This window comes from Onychostoma macrolepis, chromosome 22, assembly GCF_012432095.1.
Source record: "Onychostoma macrolepis isolate SWU-2019 chromosome 22, ASM1243209v1, whole genome shotgun sequence".
In the NCBI taxonomy this organism is placed as follows: Eukaryota; Metazoa; Chordata; class Actinopteri; order Cypriniformes; family Cyprinidae; genus Onychostoma; species Onychostoma macrolepis.
In genome coordinates this window covers 36,157,552-36,183,012 of record NC_081176.1, presented here as the reverse complement: position 1 = coordinate 36,183,012, position 25,461 = coordinate 36,157,552, and the positions used below count along the sequence as shown (strand labels likewise).

The following is a 25,461-nucleotide window of genomic DNA, read 5'->3' as shown; positions in this document are numbered from 1 at the left end:
AAAGAGTGGTTTCAGTTTAATATGTTGCAGGCTCATTTATTGATAATAAATAATTGATAATAAATCATATTGATGATAAACGATAATTAAATAATATTGGGCTTGTTTTGGGCTTGTTTTTGAAGCTGTGGTTGCTTATTTGTCTCGCGAGAGTTGGCAACTGTGCACTGGTGTTCACCTCAGACCCGCCCTGAGTGAACTGTCATCAGTTGTTTCACTGCCGGAGCAGATGTAGACAAGAATGACTCCTGAGCGATCGAGGTGTTTTGTTGTTGGATGTAATAATGAACATAGCAGGAATCATTTACTCCCGTCATCTGAGCGCCTGAGGAGGATTAGGTTTGTTTCTGAAGGGATAATGCGCCCTCCATCTACATAAATGGGTCTATGTTCGCGAATCATTCGTGATCCAGCTTCACCTTCAGAAGAAGTGAGTACAAGGTTTTTAAATGAATCTTTGCAAATGGCCTTTCCTAATAATGTGCTAATTAGCAAGTTTCAGATGAATGCGGCTAAAGTAAACAGTCCCTCAGAGAGCGGCTCGGAAGAGAGGGGCGGAGTCAGCAGAGCTCATTAACATTTAAAGGAGAATGACACAATACCGCTTGCTCTGACAAGAGCTGTTTTTGACAGGGTGAAAAGGTGTTTTACACTACCTATTGTTGATTAACTCAAAAGCCTGTTCCTATAAATGATGTATAGTCTTGAATACCATGATCAAATAAATAGTCATTTAAATATATTTCAATATAGCACATAGCAACATATAACAACCCCAGTCTCTTAAAAAAAAAAAAAACTTGGTAACACTTTCTATGATACCCATATTTATAATACATTATAACGGTATTTTTAAGGCATTATAATGAATGCATAATGCATTATAAAAAACCTTACAATATGTTATATCATCTTATGAATATTCATAAGAACAGTTTTAATGTATTATAATATTTACTTATTAGTGGTTATAGCTTTTAAGAGTATGATGATTTATAACACACAGTGAACACGTTGCATCCACTTAAGTTACAATGGATTATATTTCTCATAGTTATAATGTATTATAAGTCTCATATCTTGCCACCTTTCTTATGCTACTTTACTTAAAGCCATCAATGACCACTTATTAGTAATAATAATAATAGTAATTTTTTTTCTCTCAAACAGCCATAAGATCAGATATCAGATCAGATGAATGTGTAATATGACACATTTGCTTTGAACTATTTTTTATTGTAATATCAGTTTGATTATTTTGATGGTACCCTTTAGACAGCTGTTGATAAGTAACTCTGCAACTACATGTTAACTAGCAGTCATTGGAGTATTAGTAGTATCTCTGCTAAATATATGCTAACACTTTATTTAGATGGTTCCCCAACAGACAAACTGACTATAAGTAACTTTGCAAGCATGTCAACATTCTACCGACCCTAACCTTAACCTAAGCCTACTAATACTCTGAGAGTTAGCTGACATGTAGTTGCAAAGTTGCTTATAGTCAATAGACTAAGGGACATCAAAATAAAATGTAACCTAACATAGAAACATTGCATTTTCAGTTGAAATGATTAACTAGCTCACATCAAAATTAATATTAGCCTCACAGAGAACACTCAAATAACACTCCACACCTAACCACTTACAAGATGTACTGTAGTAAGATACTAAGCAGATCTTACATAATGTCAAGATATATAGTCCATTATCAGTGTAAAAGTAGATTTAATATGCTGTTCATTGTGTTATCAATGCGTAAGCATTATAATGTATTATAATTGTTGTTATGATTATTTATAAGACGATATAACATATTATAAGGTTTTTTAATAATGCATTATGCATTCATTATAATGCCTTAAGAATACCCTTATGATGTATTATAAATATGGGCTTCAGAGAAAGTGTTACCGAAAACCTTTTGAGGATTTACCGCTTGTGCCGGTGTGCCATCCGCCGATTTTCATATAATAGGCCCAACATAAATAATGTAGCCTAGCTGAGTTGGACAGCAGCGTGCGCTTCATACAGCACGAGCCGCAGCGCAAGATTGACAGGACTATAGCGACTCCGGCAAACGTGCAGAACTTTTACTGTTTTACTAAAGTAATAATGGACCACAGACTGAGCGTTTGTTTTAATGGGGAAAAAGTTTGTTTTAACATGGATATATAATCAGTCTTAGTCGTTTTGTTAATAAAAGTTTAGCGTTAAGTAAGCATTTCTTTGTCAGTAAGGGGACAATCCATAGTCTTTCATTTATTTGTGTTACAACGCGGGTATTATTCATTTTGATAATAACAAATAATGTTAATAATATTTCGGCTAATAGATTGGGGGAAGATGTAGCCTAAAAATCACTGTGGCCCCTCGCCTCTGGTGCCATCTCCAGAGTGGGCGCTCTGATTTCAGTCTGTGAGGCAAGGAAGATCTCCCTGCAGTTAAATACACAAATTAAAAGCTAAGTGTTTTCATTTCAGTTTGTTCTTGGCAAAAATATTTTTTAGTTCAGGTTCCAGAGCGAAATAAGAATGGAAGAGCGTTTAGAAAGAATTCTAATATTCTTGAATCTTCAAACTGCTAACACTTTGCACTTTTGAATTATGCCTTACTGTATGACCAAAAATGACGGAGTAGGGCCTGTTTCAGCTGTTTGATCGCACCAGCACCTCACGCGCACATAGCGCAGCCGTTCACCGTGCCATTCAGCGTGAGCACCAGTCCACTGTGGCATATTTTTGCTCATTATGATTTTTTCAGTCGATACTGGAATGCGCATGAACTACAAAACCTGTTTTACCTATATAGCTTCAGGCCTATATGGAAACATTTGGATTTGTGGCGAATGAGAGAGGTAGGACATGAGCCTTTACTTTCAGTTTCACTTTGTTTTGGCTTGTTTATAGCTAAGCCTATATTATATACTGCAATTATATTCATCCATTTGTATAAATATTATAGAAATATTAATATAAATATTTATCCACTTATACGTGACTTATCTTTTATTTTCCTCTCAAAAATGTAAAATTTATTTTTTTGCGTGTTTTTTTTTTAAACATGCAGAAAACAATAATAAGCAATTAATCGGTAGAAAATGTTTACTATGCGTGAACAAATTTACATTAGTATTCTTATTGGCTTCCCAGATAACAAGAGTCTGGGCCAAATCTGGCTTCATTCTGGCATTGTTTTTTTCACAATCAATGCATTATTTATTTATTTATTTAATTTTTTAATTATTATTTTTATGTATGATGGATTCTGCAAGTTAAAACAAAAGTCAGGCTCGTGTAGCCTATTTATGAGATCGATTACTACATTCTTTTTTTCAGAAACTGAAGTGTACTTTTCATACACTCAAAAATGATTCGGTCTAAATTGTTCCAGTGTTCATGTGTTTCCACACTACAGAGTGTTCAAGTAGAATTGAAGCAGTGCTGGAGTTAAGGAGATAATTATGTGATGATTGATCATTAATGATGAACACCTGCTGTTATCAAGAAGAATCACCGAAAGAGAAACACAAGAACTACAACTGACTTCAGCCACAGCTGAAGATGAAATCAACTGAAAAAAGAAGACATTAAATCTCTCAAGATCTGATTAAACAGCTTCACAAACAACATCAGATTGACTTTATTTCTGTCAGACTTCTAGAGAAGCTCTTATTGAGAATTAACAGAGGTTTAGATGCTTTATTGTTTTGTTTGAAATCCGACATCCTCCAAAATATATATTTTTTAGTATTTCACAGAAGAAACGCTGTCATCATTCTCTGACACTTGCAAGGGTGTAGCAGCCATTTTAATAGTGTGTGTGGGGTGATGGCAGCTGTCAGGTGATGTGGCCCTCAAAGGCAAAGGAATTATGTACATAATGAACAAAGTAAGTACATTCATGTTCATATAATAAATTCTAAATAGAACACCAAATGGCATTTTAGAGCACCCTAATTGCAATTTGGGAAACATGCCACAATAGCTTACAGGAACCTATTTTGTGATATCATTCTCAAATTTGAAAAATAACTTCAGGACTTGGGATTTTGAGACCACTGTTGACATCTATATTTGAGATCACTGTGGACATCTATATGTGGACTAATCGGGAGAAGCCGATTAGTCACCAGAAGAGACGGACGGCAGCGCGTAAGTGTTTTAATACTTGTTCTTAGTTCTGTTGTTTAAATTAATTACTTTCTGCTAGGAAAGAAAACCTCGTTTCCTACCTATTTCTATTCTGCTTTTTCGTTGTGGTTTATATTTTTGATTGCACTTACTGGTCATTATAATAACTGCCCTTTAGCTTAAAGTCCTTCCTGCACTTAAGTGCGAAGTGTTAGTTTCGATTTGAGCCATTGCCCTGCGATTGGCTGGTGGTTGTGCTAATTAAAAGCGGCCACAGCTTTTTTCACTCTAGACTGTGTATTTGTTTGAGGTCTGTGCGCTGACGCGGAAGCGTTCAGCAGTCGTGTTCAGCCTCCTCGTGTGAAGACCGAGGAGTGTAAAGACCTGCGACTTTTTCCTGCGCGACTTTAACCGAGCAACGACACCGAGCTACACACTTAAGTATCTTTTTTTCCTTCCTCACACACTCTGCTTTCCTATACTCTTTCCTTCTACCTCTATCATGTGTCTCCAAAACATTCCGGTTCTATCTCAGCCACGCTCTAACATCACTCGCAGACGGCAACGTAATCCTGCTAACCTACGCCCTATCTCTACATCTTCCACTACACCTCTGGCTTTCTCTGTGGGTCTCTGGAATTGTCTGTCAGCCGTCAACAAAGCTGACTTCATTTCTGCCTTTTCTTTAAAATCCACTCTCAGCATCTTGGGCTTGACTGAGACCTGGATTCGTCCAGAAGACTCAGCAACCCCAGCTGCTCTCTCTACTAATTTCTCTTTCTCTCACACTTCGCGTCAAGTTGGCCGGGGTGGGGGTACTGGCCTGCTCGTTTCAAACAATTGGAAATACTCAACCCGCTCTACCCTATGCAATTACAACTCATTTGAATGTCATGCCATTACTGTATCAGCTCGATAAAACTCCAGATTGTGGTAATCTACCGTCCCCTGGACAAATTCTAGCCACCTTCCTAGAGGAGCTGGACGGGTTGTTGTCCTCTTTCGTGGAGGATGGCACTCCACTCTTAGTCTTTGGTGATTTCAACATTCACCTAGACAAGCCTTATGCTACAGACTTCCACTCACTCCTAGCTTCATTTGATCTCAATCGCCTTACCACTACTAGCACGCACAAATCAGGCAACCAACTTGATTTAATTTACACACGCAATTGTCCTGCAGATAACATTCTGGTACAACCGCTACATATCTCGGACCATTTCTTCATTACATTTACACTACATTTTGCTACCTGTGTGCCACCAACCCCCCTACCGGTTACTTTTAGACGAAACCTACGCTCCCTTTCTCCTTCCCATCTTTCCTCTGTAGTATCCTCCTCTCTTTCCTCACCTACCCATTTCTCATCTCTGGATGTAAACGCAGCTACTGAAACTTTATGCTCTACCTTAACTTCTTGTCTTGACGACATTTGTCCTCTCTCCTCTAGGCCAGCACGGGCTGCCCTTCTAACCCCTGGTTATCTGATGTTCTTCGTGAACATCGGACTAAACTCAGAGCGGCAGAGAGAAAATGGCGCAAAACAAACAACCCGTCGGACCTGAGTAGGTATCAGTCTCTGCTCTCATCTTTCTCTGCTGATGTCCACACTGCCAAATCCTCACATTTCCACAACAAGATCAACAGCGCTCCAGACATGCGTAATCTCTTCAGAACATTTAATTCCCTCCTCTGTCCCCTCCACCACCTCCCACCACTTCTATTACAGCTGATGACTTTGCAACTTTTTACAGACAAAACTAGATCAATCAGTGATCAGTTCTCACCTCCACGCACACAGGACCCCCAACCAACCACATCCACTGCTAAAACTCCCATCTTCTCCTTCTGTTCCCTGACGGAGGCGGAAGTATCCAAACTTCTCCTCTCCAACCATCCTACAACATGTCCTCTTGACCCAATCCCCTCACACCTTCTGCAAGCAATCTCTCCCACGCTCTTACCGGCACTCACACACATCATCAACACATCCTTCCTCACAGGCATCTTCCCATTCCAAATCATCAGTCCTCATTCTGCTGGATCTATCTGCCGCTTTGTCACTGTCAATCATCAGATACTCCTCTCCACTCTCTCATCACTGGGCATCGCTGGAATTCCACTTCGCTGGTTTGAATCCTATCTCACTGGTAGGTCTTTCAGGGTGGCCTGGGAGGAGGTATCCAAAGCACATACACTGGTCACTGGGGTTCCTCAGGGATCGGTTCTTGGACCCCTCCTCTTCTCCACATACACTACATCACTGGGTCCCATCATACAGGCACATGGATTCTCCTACCACTGCTATGCTGATGACACACAGCTCTATCTCCTTTCAACCAGATGATCCAACGGTAGCTGCAAGGATCTCAGGTTGCCTGGCGGACATCTCGGCATGGATGAAAGAACATCACCTTCAGCTCAACCTGGCAAAGACTGAGCTTCTTGTCTTTCCGCCGCTCCAACTCTACAGCATGACATCACGATCCAGTTAGGTTCATCAACAATTACCCCATCAACTTCGGTCAGAAATCTTGGTGTAATCTTTGATGACCAGCTGACCTTCAAAGACCACATTGCAAAGACTGCTCGATCTTGCAGGTTTGCACTACACAACATCAGAAAGATCAGGCCCTTTCTGACGGAGCATGCTGCACAACTTCTTGTCCAGGCCCTTGTCATTTCTAGGCTGGACTACTGCAATGCTCTTCTGGCTGGACTTCCATCAAACACAGTCAAACCTCTACAAATGATTCAGAATGCGCGGCACGACTGGTCTTCAAGGAACCCAAAAGAGCCCATGTTACACCTCTCTTTATCTCATTGCATTGGCTACCAATCGCAGCTCGCATCAAGTTCAAGACACTGATGCTTGCTCATAGAACAACCACAGGCTCAGCACCCGCCTACATGCACTCACTATTAAGAATCTACATCCCTCCAGAAGTCTGAGATCTGCTAGTGAGCGACGCCTCGTGGTACCATCACAAAGAGGCTCAAAATCACTCTCCAGAACATTCTCGTTCACCATTCCTGGCTGGTGGAATGATCTTCCCACCCATATTCGGAGTACTGGATCCCTGTCAATCTTCAAGCAACAGCTGAAAACTCATCTCTTTCGACACTACTTGACTTCACCCTACACATAAAAAAAAAAAAAAAAACTCTTTCTCCTTATTTATTCCTTCCTTGCTAGCTTGTACTTATTTAAACAATGCCTGAGACTTGGTGTTACAAGCACTTTGTTTGTCGGATTGCCTCTTCAAGATGAATCGCTTTATGTATTCCCCAAATTGTAAGTAGCTTTGGATAAAAGCGTCTGCAAAATGACTAAATGTAAATGTATATATTTTTTCAAGAAATAAAATACACTTTTAATGGAATAAAGATATTTTATGGCCAATATTTCAATTACACTACACTTGAGCAATAACTTTTATCTTAATTCTTAACAGTTGGACTTGGGAAAGGATAATTCTACTCCAGACGCATTCAGCACAACGCAACAAAAAGCGACGCATCGCTCGCATCCAGTGTAACGTTAGATGCAGCATAGTAGATTAAATCATAACATGGAAATTTGATCGTATGAATTGTGTCATCGCAACATAACAGATACTTACAGTGTGTGTGTGTGTGTGTGTTTTAAAAAAAAAGGGACGTAGGCCTAATTGTACTCTGCTTTTTTCTGGGGTGCATTTTACCCCAGACCGCCAAAGAACAAAGAAGTGAATGAATGAAACCGCGAGAGATTTAAAGCTCATGGCAGACGCGCTCAAGAGATGACTGGCCTTGTGATTGGCTGAATGTTAGTGCACTCAAATCACTCAATGAGCATGGACATTACTAATTTTTAGCACCTGAAGAGGACAAAGATTAGAAATTTTTGACACAGAGATACAAATTAGGTCTTTTATATTATGATTCTTTGCACTGCATTAATTGTGTGGCTTTTGCGCCATAACACTGTCTGTACCTTGTCTTACTGAATGACACATTGACATTGTGTAATAGTACATGCACTTTTACAAGTAGTTTGAACTGAAATGTGTGTTGGCAGTGTGTGTACACACCACCCTACAATGATAAAAATCCACCCAGTGTTTTTTTGTAATCTCCTAATATGTTTTCCCCATGAAATCACCAAAACCGAATTTATACAGGGATTGTAATCTTTACCCCTTTCTCAAATCGAGCCGTCTGTCGTGTGACGTCACAAGATCGGAGGCCCCTCCCACGATAGTTGATTGACAGCAGCATTTCAGCACAGACTGCACTGCACAGTTGCCAAGTCTGCGTATTATACGCGACTTTGGGCTTCTTTTGTAAAGTTGCGGAAAAATCACTGGTCGCGGGTTGCGGTTTTTTGGGCTTATTTTAAAAAATATGGTCGCTTGTTAGGGAAATCTGACAAGCAACTTCGTTTCTTTACATTTATGGTCGCCGTTTCCTCCAGTTCTTTGATTGACATTTCGTCTGCTCTCAGCTATTAGCCAATCAGTGCAATAATATAAATGCTGTAGCCTAATTCGTCAAATATTCCACCCCTCCTCCTCATTGGAGTAAAATCAGGATACACAACTTAAAGACTGGATAGGTCAAGTGGTCAGTGATCAAAGTAAAGCGATGTGCAGGTACTGTAAAACGGAGATTCGTGCTCACCATGCAGATCTCCTACAACATGCAAGCACAGACAAACACAAGAGAAATTCCAAGCCATTTTCGTCAACACGCCTAACGGACATCGGTTTTACAATGTCAAAATCTTCGACTGTAAATCAAAAGGCTGAGCTTCAGCTAGCATGTTATATCGCTTGTCACACAGCAGTCAGTTCAGTTGATCACTTGGGTGAACTGGTAAATTCGGCCTTTGAAAAGGACTTGAGCATCCATCGTACAAAATGTACAGCACTTATCAACAACGCCATAGCTCCATGCATGTTCAAAGACTTGTTAAAAGATATCGGAGAGACTCAGTATTCACTGGTGATCGATGAGAGCACAGACGTTGCTACGGTAAAGCAGCTGTGTGTAGTAGTGCGTTATTTCAGTGTCTCATTGAACAAAATTGTTTCAACATTTTTGGGCTTAGTGGATATGCAGGGAGAGACAGCAGAAGCAATCGCGACAACACTGACGGAGTTTCTTGACAGTATTGGTCTTGATTTCAAGAAGTGTGTCGGCATCGGAACTGATGGCTGTAGTGTCATGGTTGGACGGAAAAACTCCGTTTATACTCGCCTTCTCAAAAAGAATGAGAAACTGCAACTGCTTAAGTGCGTGTGTCATTCAATTCAACTTTGTGCCAGCAAAGCCGTTGAAACACTGCCTCGCAATCTCGAGTTTTTAATTTCACATTCACACAATTGGTTTTCTCACAGTGCGCAGAGGCGCAGAGAATATGCCAAAATTTACCAATTAATCAACCCCGGTGAAACGCCACTGATGCTAGTGCAGCTTTCAGGCACTAGATGGCTCTCCATATATGACTGCTGTGTTCGTGTACTAAAGCAATGGGATGAGCTGAAGTTACATTTTCAGCTGTGCAAAGATGCAAAACGATGCTATGATGCAGAAGTACTCTACCAGATGTACTGTGATCCCTTGAACAAACTGTACCTGGAGTTTCTTATGCCCATCTTACATGAGTTTTCTAGAGTCAACAAATTGTTTCAACTTGAAAATGGGAATGCATTCAAAATGCTGGACTGCCTACAGTCATTTTTTCGTACACTTATCTCAAGAGTAATCACACCCAGTGCCATTCCTCCTTCTGATTCCAAACTCCTTGATGTCAATTTGAATGACACAGCCAATCATCTGCCCGTGTGTGCTGTTAATTTTGGTGTGCAGTTTTCTATTGCTCTTGGTGAAGCAAAGCTTGACAGCACCATCAAAACAAATATGAAGAACAGATGCCGATTTCCTTCTGGAAGCAGCAAAGCAGGTGCAGAATAGGCTCCTGCAAATATCAATACCTGGAAATCCATGACATCATTCAGCCCATCAGTGATTCTATCACAGAACAAACCACAGTTAGCCACAGTATCCATGCTGAAAATGTACACTGGTGATCTCGGGGCCCTGGATGCACAGTATCAGGCAATCAACTTCCAGGAGTGGAAAACAAAGGATGACTGTCAAGCAGTTCTTAACTACAAGGACAGTAGTGGGGAGCAGTGTTTTAAAGATCTGGCCCTGTTTGCACTGTCCCTTCTTGCAATGCCTTTGAGCAATGCTGACGTTGAAAGGGTTTTTCTCAAATGAACCATGTAAAATCTAAACTACGGAACAGAATGGGCCAGAAGACTCTCAGTAGCATATTGTGCATTCGCCACGGCCTAAGAAGACTCGGCATTTGCTGCAAGGACTTTGTCCCGAGCCAGGAGATGTTGCAGCGCTTCAATGTTGGGATGTACAGAGATGGAGAGGAGACAGGGAGATGATGGACAGTGCAGCAGAGGAGCAGGATGACCTTCTTTTGTAAATTTAAATTGTTTTCAATGTTTTTGTAATGTATTAATTATCACAGGCTATAATAAAAATGTAAAAACATACTAATACTAGGTCCATACTAATACTAACAGTAGATACATTTGGTTCAAATATATTTTATTAGGCTATAAATATACGTTACAGCTCCCCTTAATGCTCTTGTGTTTTTCTCCTTTGCATCTCTTCAATCCTATTCTGCTCACAGGTGATCGGAGATGAGTGAAGAGTGTGTGCCTCCCACTTTGTTGCAGTTTGCTGATTTTTGTTCTGTTTGTTTTGTTTTTGCTTTTCAAATAAAAGAGTGGTTTCAGTTTAATATGTTGCAGGCTCATTTATTGATAATAAATAATTGATAATAAATCATATTGATGATAAACGATAATTAAATAATATTGGGCTTGTTTTGGGCTTGTTTTTGAAGCTGTGGTTGCTTATTTGTCTCGCGAGAGTTGGCAACTGTGCACTGGTGTCTTACCTCAGACCCGCCCTGAGTGAACTGTCATCAGTTGTTTCACTGCCGGAGCAGATGTAGACAAGAATGACTCCTGAGCGATCGAGGTGTTTTGTTGTTGGATGTAATAATGAACATAGCAGGAATCATTTACTCCCGTCATCTGAGCGCCTGAGGAGGATTAGGTTTGTTTCTGAAGGGATAATGCGCCCTCCATCTACATAAATGGGTCTATGTTCGCGCGAATCATTCGTGATCCAGCTTCACCTTCAGAAGAAGTGAGTACAAGGTTTTTAAATGAATCTTTGCAAATGGCCTTTCCTAATAATGTGCTAATTAGCAAGTTTCAGATGAATGCGGCTAAAGTAAACAGTCCCTCAGAGAGCGGCTCGGAAGAGAGGGCGAGTCAGCAGAGCTCATTAACATTTAAAGGAGAATGACACAATACCGCTTGCTCTGACAAGAGCTGTTTTTGACAGGGTGAAAAGGTGTTTTACACTACCAATGAGAAATTTTAACCAAACTATGTTACAGACTTTTCATTAAGACCCTAAAGAATAATATCAACTTGTGGAAAATGGGCACTATATGACCCTTTAAATTGGTGTCTTTGTTTACTGTCAACACTTTATCCTTGCTCCTGATCTAATTAAATAAATGGAGCCCATTCCAAATAGGCACTGATGTAGATTTGTTTGGGTCTATTCTTATGCTAAGATAACTATGACTTGCAACTTACATATTGACAAGCTGTTGAAAAGACAATCTAAAAAATGTGACTCAGCACAGTGAATGATGATAGGTCTGTGTACGTTTACTATGTTAATTAAATAATGTTGGACAGAATTTTCAAGCATACATGGAAAAGTGGTATAAAGGTGTTTGAAAAAGTGCTCTTAGTAAAATACCAAATTTCAGCCTGCCTCTTACATATGTCATATATGTTCGCTCAATGAACATGTTTAGATATACATTTGTTCAAAAAAGATTGTATTTTATTATTAACCATTTTATTATTAAACTTTTAAACTACATTACCCATAAGCCTCTGCCATTCTATCAATAGACCACAGTGCTGGTATTTGTAGTTTAATGAAGTTATGCTCAGGGTTACGATCTCGGGTAATTTCTCACGTCATAGCAACACTGCATTGTTAACTGAAGGTATTATTGATGTAATAATAACAGCAAAGCATACTTTGTAACATTAAGCATTTTTTAATTTGGGTTAAAATATAGTGCAATCACAGCGAGCTCGGTGAGTGCCAAGAGAACTTCAAAGCCAATGGCAACCCAGTTGAGCAGAGGCATCACACTTACTTGTCCATATATGGTCATCTAAGGCAGGATCTTCCGGGTTCTTGTGGTGAATGGACAGATAATCAGTTAAAGGTTTATTTGTCTCCACTCAATATAAAACTGCAACAACAGATTGCATTGTGTGGTTAACCTGATGCAGCAATAGATTTGTTGATTACAGTATTTTTTTATTTATTTTATTTATTTTTTTTTTTTTTCTAACAAGGGTGTAATGGTTCCCGTCATATACATTGTTTACACTAATAATAATTAATGTACAATATTTAAACTCAAAAGTATGCATATATACTGTGTGAAAAAATAAATAATAAATGTCATGTTTCATTTGCTTACAAAAAAAGCAAACAAAACCAAAACACCTCTGATAATTATTCAAACATGAAGTATTCATGTTACTAACTATTCAATTTTGCTTCTGTAACATTTACCGTGTATTTATAATGTATTAAAGGTATACAATTAAATCACTTTTATGTTTCCTGTAAATGGACCCTACAAACTTGCCATTCTTAGCTCTGCCAGTTGAACTACAGAAATATATAACAAATTAAAATAAAAAAAATAAAAAAACTTACAAATTTCCTGATGTTTATTGATATGTCAAACTTTTCCAAGACAAACATAGTGCCCGGAACAGCACTCTCTCTCTCCAGTTTGTGCCACTATGAAAAAACAAAACAAAAAAAACAGCTATAGTGAAATATAACAACTTAAAACAATGACTGGTTGATAAAGTAATTAATGGGTACATGGAAAAAAAAATATGTAACTAAGAAATATGCAATATAAAATCCCTTTAAAAAAACCTTGTCTAATACTCAAAAATAAAAAGAGAATTTGTTTACAAAAAAAAATGTCATAAGATGCCAAATAATATTTTACAGTTTCGAGGCTCCAGCTGAAAATATATTGTTTTCTTCCCTTTAACGAACAAATAGGCAAAAAAAGGATTAAGAACAATATTTCAATATTTTACGATTATTATTCTCCTGTAATCATTGTTTGCATCTATTGTGACTAAATGCATGACCAATTAAAATGGTTAACATTTATAATTTTCATCAATAATATATACAATATCAGTCTGGAAGCTGTTCTGGTTGGCATCACGGTGTGAACAGCGGTGTCCCTGTCTGCAGCGATTGCCCTAGGCACTTCAACTGAAAGGGCAGATTTCCTACACTGTAAAACCCGACAAGTTAGAGTAACTCAAACCGTTTGAGTAAACCGATTGCCTTAAAAACCTGACACATTAGGTTAACTCAAACCATTTGAGGAAACTGATTACCTTAAACAATTTAAGTTTATAAAACTAATAGTAATGAGTGCTCTGAACATATTTCAGTTGAGTTCACTAAATAAGATACATACCCGACAAGTCACGGTAACTCAAACCGTTAGAGTAAACCTATTGCCTTAACCCAAGTTAGGTTAACTCAAACCATTTGATGAAACTGATTACCTTAAACCATTTAAGTTTTTAAAACTAACAATTATGAGTGCTCTGAACTTATTTCAGTTGAGTTCACTAAAATAAAATAGACGTTGCAGTTAAGTAATTAAGTAATTAATTAAGTGCTGATTGAGCATTAGTGATGAACACCTGCTGTTAACAAACAGAATCACTGACAGAAAGAGAAACACAAGAACAACAACTGACTTTAGACACAGCCTTAGAAGAAATCAACTGAAATAAAATACATTAAATCTCAAGATCTGATTAAACAACCCCACAAACAGCATCACCAGCTCCACTTATTAATAACCAGACTGACTTTATTTCTGTCAGACATCTACAGAAGATCTTATTGAGAATTAACTAAGGTTTAGATGTTGATTTATTGTTTCATTTGAAGTAACCATGTTAGAGATCAGTGTCTGCTTTAGTTGGGCTCTTGACCCTTGACTTCTGTGTTAGTTGTTTTTTTTTCTTCCTTTTTTTTCTGGCTGTTGTAACTGTGTGTTTCTCAAACATGTTTATTACAGCTCACAAGCCTAGAGAAAATTGTCAGTAGTTGGTTATTATATACTTTTTGTAACAATCATTTATTAGTGAGCTGATCTTGATGAAAGTGAGTATAGACTCATTCTGTGTCTAATCTCTGATTAAATGGATGTTGTATTGATTACAGTTAAAGTGATTCTAAGAGCCACTGCTCCTGTGACAGTCAGTTAGTGTAAAGGACTTTCCAAACAGTTTGTCCACAAAAGTTTCAATGTGTCGAGCTGTAATGGACTCGCACAGACATCAAGAATCAGTTTATGAACCAGATTTTGAGAGATTTAATGTATTTTATTTCAGTTGATTTCATCTAAGGCTGTGTCTGAAGTCAGTTGTTGTTCTTGTGTTTCTCTTTTCTTCAGTGATTGTGTTTGTTAACAGCAGGTGTTCATCATTAATGCTCAATCAGCACTTAATTAATCACTTAATTACTTAACTGCAAGTTTTAAAACTTAACATGGTTTAAGCCAAGGGGAATTGGTTTACTCAAACGGTTTGAGTTACTTAACTTGTCGGGTTTTACAGTGTAATAGAGCAAATCACGGTCGGTTCGCATCTTTTTAAAGATGCCGTTCCGGCCGTGTCCTCTTGGTAGCGGTCGTTTCCTATCCTCCGTCGACAGCCACGATCGTTGTCTTCAGTGTCTGGGCATCCAGCATGCTGAAGCTGCGTTCATGGATGGTTCGTGTGTTCACTGTGAGTGTGTGACCATGGCAGCGCTGCGATCGCGCCTCTCTCTCCTCACGGGGATGGGAGGGGCTCTCTCTGTCACAACCCGCGCTGGCTTCTCTGCTACGAGCAGAGAACCATCGGCTAGTGCTCTGGGAGATCTGAGGGTTACAGTGAGAGCTTTCCTCTGGGCCAATCCCCACAGACCTCTCGCTCCTCCCGCAGCAGCTGTTCTGTGCTGTCTTACGGCATGCCCAGCGTTTCATTCAGTGCACCGATAGAGGATCAGATGTCGATAGCAGTTCCTCGGCACTGGCCATGGTTTGTGACCACACCCTACCCTGGTTCCTTTCTCTTTCCCGGAGGTGCATGAGGAGTTGATGAGCTCGTGGACGGCTCTTTTTTAGGCCGGAAGCCACTCGTCTGCCTCCCCCATCCTCAATACCCTTGATGGTGGGGTGGCTAGGGGGTATGTTGACATTTCCCAGGTGGAGATTGCGGTTGCGGTGCACCTGTGCCCACAAAACGCCGCCACTTGGAGGAATCATCCTCGTCTCCCGTCCAAAGCCTGTAAGCCGACTGCCGCTCTCGTGGCCAAAGCTTGCAGTGATGCGGGCCACACCGCCTCTGCCCTGCATGTCTCGGCTGTCCTGCAAGTACACCAAGCCAAGGCAATAAAATGCATGAGGGTATTACCAACCCGAGGTTGATGCAGGAGCTGTGCTCAGTGACTGACCTCACCCTATGGGCGACGAACGTCACAGAGCGGTCCCTCGGGAAGGCAATGTCCACACTTGTGGGCCAAGAGCGCCATCTATGGTTCAGCCTTGCTGAAATGAGCAATGTCGACAAAGTGCGCTTTCTTGATGCTCTCGTCTCCCAGGCTGGAATGTTTGGCGACACTGTCGAGGACACTGCGTTCTCCAGAGCTGCTCCGCCCCATGTCGAATCGTCACCTAGGCTGGCGCATCGAGCCTCTCGCAGGAGTGTGGCGCCCTCTCAGGAGATGGCGAGAACAGCGCCGTTCCTTCCCCCGGAGGAGGGCTGGGAAGAGACTCTTCTGTTTCGTTCTGTTCTTGAACCAGTGCTAACCACATTGTCAAAGAAAGAGCAATTTCCTTTTCCTCCAGGTTTTCAGGCTCACGGGCTGACAGTGTGGGACGCACTGCCTCCCCACTCTCGCCCGCGACGCCCCCTCTTGCCAGCGGCTAAAAGATTGCGGTTGGGAGACGCAATGCCTCTCCACGTATCTTTGGCCAGTCCCTCCAGGTACGCGGGGAACTCTGCTGTGAACAGTCAAAATGCGATGCATTCTGTGCTAGCCAAGTCAAGTCATCTTTATTTATATAGAGCTTTTAACAATACAGATTGTGTCAAAGCACTTAACAGTATCAAATTGGAGGATAGAGTGTCAGTAATGTATAATGACAAGATTAAACACTCAATTTTCAGTTAAAGGCATTTCATTATTGAATTCAGAGATGTCATTGTCTAGCTCAGTTTAGTTTAAATACACAGTAAAATCCCCAGTGTTAAATCAACACTGCTCAGAGTGTATTTGGTCCCACTCCAGATATTGTTAAAGTAACACTGAAGCAGAGTTCAAGCTAATGAGATAATTGTGTGATCAATTAAGTGCTGATTGAGCATTAGTAAGGAACACCTGCTGTTAATAAGCAGAATCACTGAAGAAAATAGAAACACAAGAACTACAACTGACTTCAGCCACAGCCTTTGATAAAATCAACTGAAATAAAAGACATTAATTCTTTCAAGATCTCAGCAGAGGATGATTAAACAACTCCACAAACAACATCACCAGCTTCACTCATTACTAACCAGACTGACTTTATTTCTGTCAGATGACTACTGAAGCTCTTATTGAGAATTATCAGAGATTTAAATGTTGATGTTTTATTGGTTAAAAACATCATGGAGATCGGTGTTTACTTTAGTTGGGCTCTTGACCCTTATCATGGCCACGAATTAGGAATTTGTTCCCCAGACTGAATTCGTGATCCGCACATATTACACAGCTCTGCCCGAAGTACTCGGAGATGCCGCCACCAAGCGTTTGATAGGAACTTAATCTAATTTGTCATAAATAAATTAAAAAAAACACATTTGCTAATTGATTCCAACTAAAATCGCTGTTGTTAGCACTTAATATTTCTGTAGTACAGCCAAACAGCGTAGATCATTCATAAAAACGTATATAAAAGAATGCGCAAATGTCTACACCAATAAGCTCTGCTGTATTATAAACCAATGAAATTAAACCCCACCTTAATGTGTCGCCCCGCCCCATCGTCCAGGGTGCACTCTGGAGCTACTGCTGTGTTCTGAATCTGGATGAGAACCAAGTTGCTGTTCCAAGTTGTTCTTCAATAAAGCCTCAAAAGACCACTGCCTCCTGATAAATGCTTACAAGACATGGTGTCAGAAGTATAAGGACAAGAGAAGAACAACATGTTTAACACAAAGTTTAATCCTCCAGAAAGTTTTAACTTTGATCGTGCATCGGAATGGCCCACGTGGCGGCATAGGTTTGCACGCTACAGAACTGCTACAAAACTGAGCAAAGAAGATAAAGAGGTACATATCAGTACTCTAATATATGCTATGGGCATTGAAGCTGAGAACATTTTTAAATCATTCACCTTCACGGCTGAGGAAAGTGCTGACGATTACAATACAGTGCTTGGAAAATAGAGAGAACACAGGCCTGAGGTGCTCCAGTGCTGATGGTGCAGGTGCTGGATGTGAGTTTTCCCAGCCTCACTAGCTGCTGTCTGTCTGTCAGGAAGCTGTTGATCCACTGACAGACGGAGGTGGGGACGGAGAGCTGAGTTAGTTTATTCTGGAGGGTGTCCGGGATGATGGTGTTAAAAGCAGAGCTGAAGTCTACAAACAGGATCCTCACATAAGTCCCTGGTCTGTCTAGATGCTGCAGGATGAAGTGCAGTCCCATGTTGACTGCATCGTCCTCAGACCTGTTTGCTCTGTAGGCAAACTGCAGGGGGTCCAGTAAGGGTCCATTGTTGTCAAATGATTTCATGGCCACAGACGTTAAAGCCACAGGTCCTGTTATCTTGGGTTTCTTTCAGACGGGGATGATGGTGGAGCATTTGAAGCATGAGGGGACTTCATGCACAGCTCCAGTGATCTGTTGAAGATCTTTGTGAAGATGGGGGCCAGCTTGTCAGCACAGGTTTTTAGGCATGCTGGTGACACACCGTCTGGGCCTGGTGCCTTCCTTCTCTTGTTCTTTCTGAAGACCTGGCGCACGTCATCTTCACTGAACTGCAGTGCAGGAGGGGGGGGAGAGGGGGGTTGCAGGAGGTGTGAATGGTGTATTATGCCACATTATGATTAAATTTAAACCTGAAAAAAAAAATATTATAAACAGGACACTTCCACTCAGCATATTATATATAAGTTATTTCAAATATCTATATCTACAACATAATGTGTGTCTGTGTGTGTGTGTGTGTGTGTGTGTGTGTGTGAGCATGCTTAGTCTTTATTGAGGAATAGAGTGTGTGTTAAGTAATATATAGTTCAACCTTTTCATTACTCTGTGTGTGTCATCATATTCTCAATCATGGATGCATTCTGGTGTCAGCCATACATTTCACTTTGGCTGAGACAGCATACTTCCATTTGTAGGATTGAAGTGCTTAAACCCCGGTAATCACTGCTTGCAGCTATATTTATTATTATTATTATTATTATTGTTGTTGTTATTATTATTATTTTAAAAAGTGTTAAAATTATTATTTAAACATGTTTTAGTTAATACAAAGGAACAATAAAAGTGATACATTTCTTAATTTGTGGACATAATTTTCATCATGTCATGGGCTCTGTATACGGGAATAAATGTGTTAAAAAAGGACAGGTAATGAATAAGTATGTGTGACCTGCTGAAATACATCAGTGAATTATTAAATGTAAGTTTTAAGCCTTTCATAATGTGACTATAAGGCCAAAATATGTGTTAGAACTAGGCCTAGCCTATAACATTCAACAATAAGCTACCTTTTCAAATTTCTTTTTTTATTATTAATTTTTTTTTTTCTTTTCTGTGGCTTAATGCACACCTCAAATGTAATCTAAACATTCCAAGTTAAAATCCTACTTTTTGTACGATTTCTAGTTTTTCATGTCACAGTTTTGGCCTATTAATCTTGATTTCTCACAACTTATTTTGTTCAATGTTTTTTTTCTATATATATATATATATATATATATGGTGTGAGTCAAAATAAATTGTGCCGCAAATAAAGTCTCATGAATGCGCAGCCTTGTACAGAGGACCAATGGCTTAGGTCAGGATTTTTCGTTCAAAAACTTCCATAGATGAAAGCCCCTTAATACAACATAAAGAAATTGAGTAGTTTCAATGGTTGTCATAATGAATGTTTAATAACCATAACATGCAGTAAGAGCCTTTGTGTAAATTTAAATCTTTTTTCTTTTTTTTTTTTTTTTCTTTATTGATGCGTTAGGCTGCAGCCTACGACTATCCCACATTTTGAAATTAACTTTCTAAAAATTAATTTCAAATTAATTTTCTAATGATTTTTAAGGATGTTATAATGTTAAATTATAATGTTATTTTTGTTTTATTTCATTATTTGATCTCCATTTACAAAACAAAATATAATTCCAGTCAGATTGCAAATTGTCCATTTGCGCCACCTGGCGGTAGTTTTGTGAACAACCTAGACATTTTGGTTGTCCACCCACTGTATATGGAGCTTACAATGCCTAGTTTTACTATGAATAACCTCATCTGCATATCATTATGCATATTCCCATCCACTCCATGTTTAACACTGTCAAAGATAAAATACATTAAGTAAATATGAGATACGGACTATAAATGGCATTCGTTACCAAACATTAATTTTTATTGCTAAAAATCATCCAATATCCTTGTTATGATTAGAATAAATATATCAAAATATTCATAAAAAAAACAAAACGGTTTAAAATAGTTATCAGATAAATATTTTAGAGTAAAGTTGATCTCATTCTTTTCCACTGGCCAAATAGTATTTCAGTTGTTTTAAACAGTTCAAATCAAATTAAATTTATGCAGTTTTGCTGATAAGGTGAACATCTTTTAGCTATTTTTAGTGGAAACAGATAGGCCTACGTATATGTATTGCAGTGTAAATACAACTGTCTGATTCTGTGCATCACTGACAAAGTATTTTAAAAGGAAACGTGAAAATCTTACAATTTTCTTCAAGTTGTATCCTTCAAATACAGTGGTATTTTTCATAATGTTGTGGAGATGCCTCCACATGACATTAACACCTCTGTGCAGCTGCGGTTGTACTGCAAGTTATTATCATTGGACCTATTCAAACCAGACAATGGACCGTTCGACCACCAAATCCAGCAGTGTCTTCCATAATATCGCAGTAAGTGCGCATCATTGATCATTGTCCTCGCTAAAAAATATTTTCTCATAATATGAGATCTGCAGTTTAGTTTAAAGATGAATTATTGTGCCCCTATAGCACACCTCACTGTCATTAAAACACAGCATGCCACAGGAAAAGTGATTAAGCACATCCACTACAAATATGTCTAAATTCATAAAATTTTGGTTTAATTTCTGCGTAATGACTTTATGTAATTTCAGTGCTTATTTACATTATGAGAGTGGAATATTTAATGCAAATGTGTATATTGACATGAAAACAGAGTTAAATCATTGTTTACTTCATTACTTTTCTCACTCCTGGAAAAAGTGTTCGTACACATGGGTCAGAGTTTACATGCAGGTGCACAAATTTGTTTTTATAAATCCTACATTTTGTGTAGAAAGTTGCGTACGCCTCTTTCAGGGCAGGTTGTGTGCATACTAGGGATGGCTTGATACCATAATTTTGGCTTCGGTACGATACCAGAATGTAATACCTCGGTATCGATACTAAATCGATACCATAGGTGACAAATATCCAGCCTCAAAAGATAAGTGAATTGAAAACAATTTTATTAAAATAATAATAATAAAAACAGATTCATATTTTAATACCTTTGTATCAAACCTTAACAAAAAACCTACAGGGAACATAGGTTACATTTTGATGTTGGAGAAAAAAATATATATAACTCAAGTAATAAAATGAAAATATATTCAAATCTTCTTATCTTTTCAGTTCAAACACATAGTACAAACAAAACGTCTCAAAATGTAACAAACCTACCGGGAAAATATAGGTTACATTTTGACTGAGTTTGAAGGAAAAACAAAACAACTGAAGTAACGCAATTAATGCAACAAATGTTGCTTTATTGTAAAGTGTTATTCTAACAGTCAAAGTAATATTCAAAATCACGTTATTATTTCTCTCTCTCAGATTGTTTTCAGACTTCAGACTCAGATAGCCAAAGAAAAAGCATTAAATATAAATCTCTCTCGCTCTCTCGGCTGCTTCATATTAGCGGTCGGCAGCGTGGCAGAAACATTCCCTTCATATTATTGATACTAAAATTAATATAGCAAAACTCTTGCTTAATTCAAATTCAAGTAATATTCGATTGTATGAAATGCAAGTGCATATATTACGTGACCAAAATTTCACTGGTTCTAGCGTTTCACACATGCAAGTTTGAGTTTACTGTATAACATCTGTATGTGCGTTGATCAGTTGTAAATAAAAGTTAAAATTAAATCTGAATTTATAAATAATGCACTCACCTGTCGATCTCTTAATTCTCTGAAAAGATCAGGATGAGCAAGCGGCAAATGCTTAAAAAATTTGATATGTTGCGTTGCCTCCTGTGGCAACACATGATTTATAGCAACGCTTGCATACAGGTGCAGTAAGCTCAGTTCATTCACCTTTATCATCTGTTTTGAATGCAAAGTAATGCCATATTTCACTTCTTCTGTTCTCTTTATTTATTAATTTTGGGTGCGTTGATAGAGTTTTATCTGTTTGATTGCATTGTTCTGTTGTCACGTTTACCTGTTGAGGAGCAATTTGGGAAGCACTGCCACCTACAGGTGCACTTCACAACAGCAGCGTATGAAATACCGAATTGAGCAAAATGATGATATCGTACCGTTTGAAACATAATATATACCGGTAATTTTCCAGTACCGGTATACCACGCATCCCTAGTGCATACTTAACTGTTATAAACTGTATATAACTGTGTCATCATTGTAGTCTACGTGCATGTCGTACCCAAGGTTATTAGATCCATGTCGCAGTGTGGTTTGCAGTGATCTTATAGGATTGCTAAAATCGAGCCGTGTGCCTCAGGCTTAAGAATAGTCAGAATAGTTTACCCAAAATTGAGACTCACTCATGCAGGTTTGTAACGTCATGAGCATCAGAAAATGACGACAGCGTTTCTTCTGTGGAATACTAAAAAAAGATATTTTGGAGGCTGTCGGTAACAAAAGAGTTTCAGTTCCTGAATAGTTGAATATTTGGTCAGCACAAATGGAAGTCAATGGGAACTGAAACAGTTTTGGTACCAACATATTGCACCACAGATTCTACAGAAGAAAGTGAGTCAAACAAGTTTGGAAAGACTTGAGAGTGAGTAAATGATGACCAAATTTGAGGAAGAAATAAAAGTGTTCCTCTGCATTTAAACTTTGAACACTCCTCTTGAAATATACAGTGTATGTATATTTATATACACTGTAAAAAATTGCTGTAAAATTTACAGAAACTTACTGGCAATTTTGGTTGACAGTAAGACTAAATTTACAAAAGTTCTGTAAATCAATAATTACAATTGTACTGTAAAAAATACAGCAAACTCTTGTATGCTGTAAAATTGTTGTGATGGTGTAAACATTTGGTTAACGTATTTAATTTGAGCCCACTGAGAAGGAATAGTTCTTAAAGGGGTGGTTTACTGTTTTTTTTCTAGGCTTGATTGTGTTTATGGGGTGCAGTCTAACGTGTTCATGCTTCATTTTTTTAAAAACGCATTATTTTTCATATAATTTACCTTTATTCCACACCGCTCTGTCCCTTCTCTGACAAACGCCTCGATTATTTCCTGTTTTTATGAAGCCCCTCCCTCAGAAATACGTGATGGGCTCTGATTGGTTAGCTGGCTCAGTGTGTTGTGATTCACTAACCGCCGAGCGTGCGTCTAAATGTCCCGCCCCTCAGCTCAGCGGCATGTGCTCCGGTTGTGTTGTAAACAATGATTTATAACAATATAGAAACGTCTATATTGCTTATCAATTTGAGCCCGATTGAGACGAAGAGGATTTTAGTGAAGAGGATTGCGCAGAACCTGTGCAAGCACGGCTCTTAATGGTATGTTTGTTTGTTTGTTGTCTCATACTTTTATGTATAACGTCCATGTATAACACTTCTCATTGCTATGTGAAAATGTATAATTGGAACAGTTTGTTGGAGCTGATCTGACGATCTGAATGAGAGAGAGAGAGAGAGATGCAGAGCAGGGCGACGGGAGGAACAGTATTAAGAGGCTGTTTTAGAACATTGATTTTGAAACTTGTGAATCCATTAGAATCGTTAGAAGACAGAATCGCGATTCATATATGAATAGATTTTTACGTGCACCCCTAGTTTTCTCTTCCTCTTCTCTAAAGCTGCACAGCATGGCCCCGCCCCCTTCCTTACATGTTCCCGAGGGCGGGGTTTATCTGGGTTCGTGACGTATCAGACCCCGGAAGTAGTTCGTTGTAGTCCCTTACCAGCCGTTTTTGGAGGCATTAAACTTCCAGAATTTTAAAAGATGATATCTCTGTTTGCATTGAACTTTCAGCGCCGCAACTTTGCAGATATTGTTTATGCTCAAACAGCAACATTACACACTAACTAACGTTAAAAAAGTGAAATTGCCATAAACCACCCCTTTAATATAAAACTGCAAACACTTAATTTGTTATAGTAAAGTTACTAAAAACATGATTTTAACTCAAATCGTTGCAGTTTTTCATCAGCTATAGCACTCATTTATGTGGTAAAGCACTTAACAAAGAGATCCTCACTGTATCAGCAACTCTACAGTTACTGTCTTTAAATAAAGCAGCAGAACATCAGTGTTTGTGGCTCACTATTGACCGAAGCACTCTCCTCCACAAAACTACATTAAACTAACAGATCTCTCTTGTGCAAAATAATACAGTTCAGTTTAATATTTACTCTCCTTATAGATAACACCTGCTGTTAACAAGCAGAATCACTGAATGAAAGAGAAACAAGAACTACAACTGACTTCAGCCACAGCCTTAGATGAACTCAACTGAAATACAAGACATCAATAAATCTCTCAAGATCTGATCAAACAACTCCACAAACAGCATTACCAGCTTCACACATTACAATTTGACTTTATTTCTGTCATATGTCTATACAAATTATTTGAGAATCAACAGAAGTTTATTTGTTTTATTGAAAACGTTTCGTTTGACCTCACCATTGTGGCGATCAGGGTTTGCTTTAGTTGGGTTCTTGACCCTTAAATTTTTAATCTTAGTTTTTTCTGGCTGCTGTAGCTGTGTTTGTAAAGCGCATTTGTTGTTGCAAGAAATGCCACGAAAACTTGTGGTTATGTGGTTTTGATTGTTTATTGATAATGATATAATTATTATCTAGTGGTCTGATTCACTGATCTCATTCAGAGGCTGATCTTTAGAGACGTGGATTTTATTTTTTTTTTTTTAACAAACTGCTACTAAACATTTTTAAAAACATCCTATGCAGGGGCGTAAATTTCATCTAACAGTAGGGGGGGACAATAAACGTAAAATTTCTCAAGAGCAATTTTTGAAGGGGACACAAATAATACAGCCAAAATTGTACTTGCAAGGATAGATATGTGTACACAGCATGTGTACATAGCATGGAGACCGTGTTTAAATGAGTTTATGGTTCACCATGCAGTCATATTATAATTATTATTTTGCGTCATCCATAGTATTTTAGGTTTCGTCTCTTTCGCATTAATTCAACCGCATTAAACCCACTGATCTGCCACTTAACATCATAGTGAACCAAACCCAACACATAGGTCTACAATATTAGCCTAATATCAGTTCACACACAGGCTTATCGCCATGTTAGTTGTAGTGGGTGACAAGCTACGATATTAAGCTTGTCAAACTTATAATCGCTCATAGAAAATACATCGGATGTCATAATTTTTTTGTCATGACTAATTTATTAATGATCCAGCATCATCTGTATTAACCCCTTAACTGTCACTCACAGTTTTGAACAGAGACATTATAGTGCACTATCCAAACTTAATTTTTTATAATTCATGAATGAAAATATTTTGTAACATGATTTTAATGTACCATTTACATGGTAATGCAATGTCTGATTTTAAAATGGGTTTCAAAGGATGAATTTTGAAATTTTAAG

General features: G+C 38.6%; 1 protein-coding gene across 1 annotated transcript in view; it reads left to right on the top strand.

Moving 5' to 3' along the window:
* Window positions 1–25,461, top strand: part of LOC131529680 (GTPase IMAP family member 9-like) — a 277,942-nt gene that overhangs the window by 145,963 nt on the left and 106,518 nt on the right. The window lies entirely within an intron of this gene.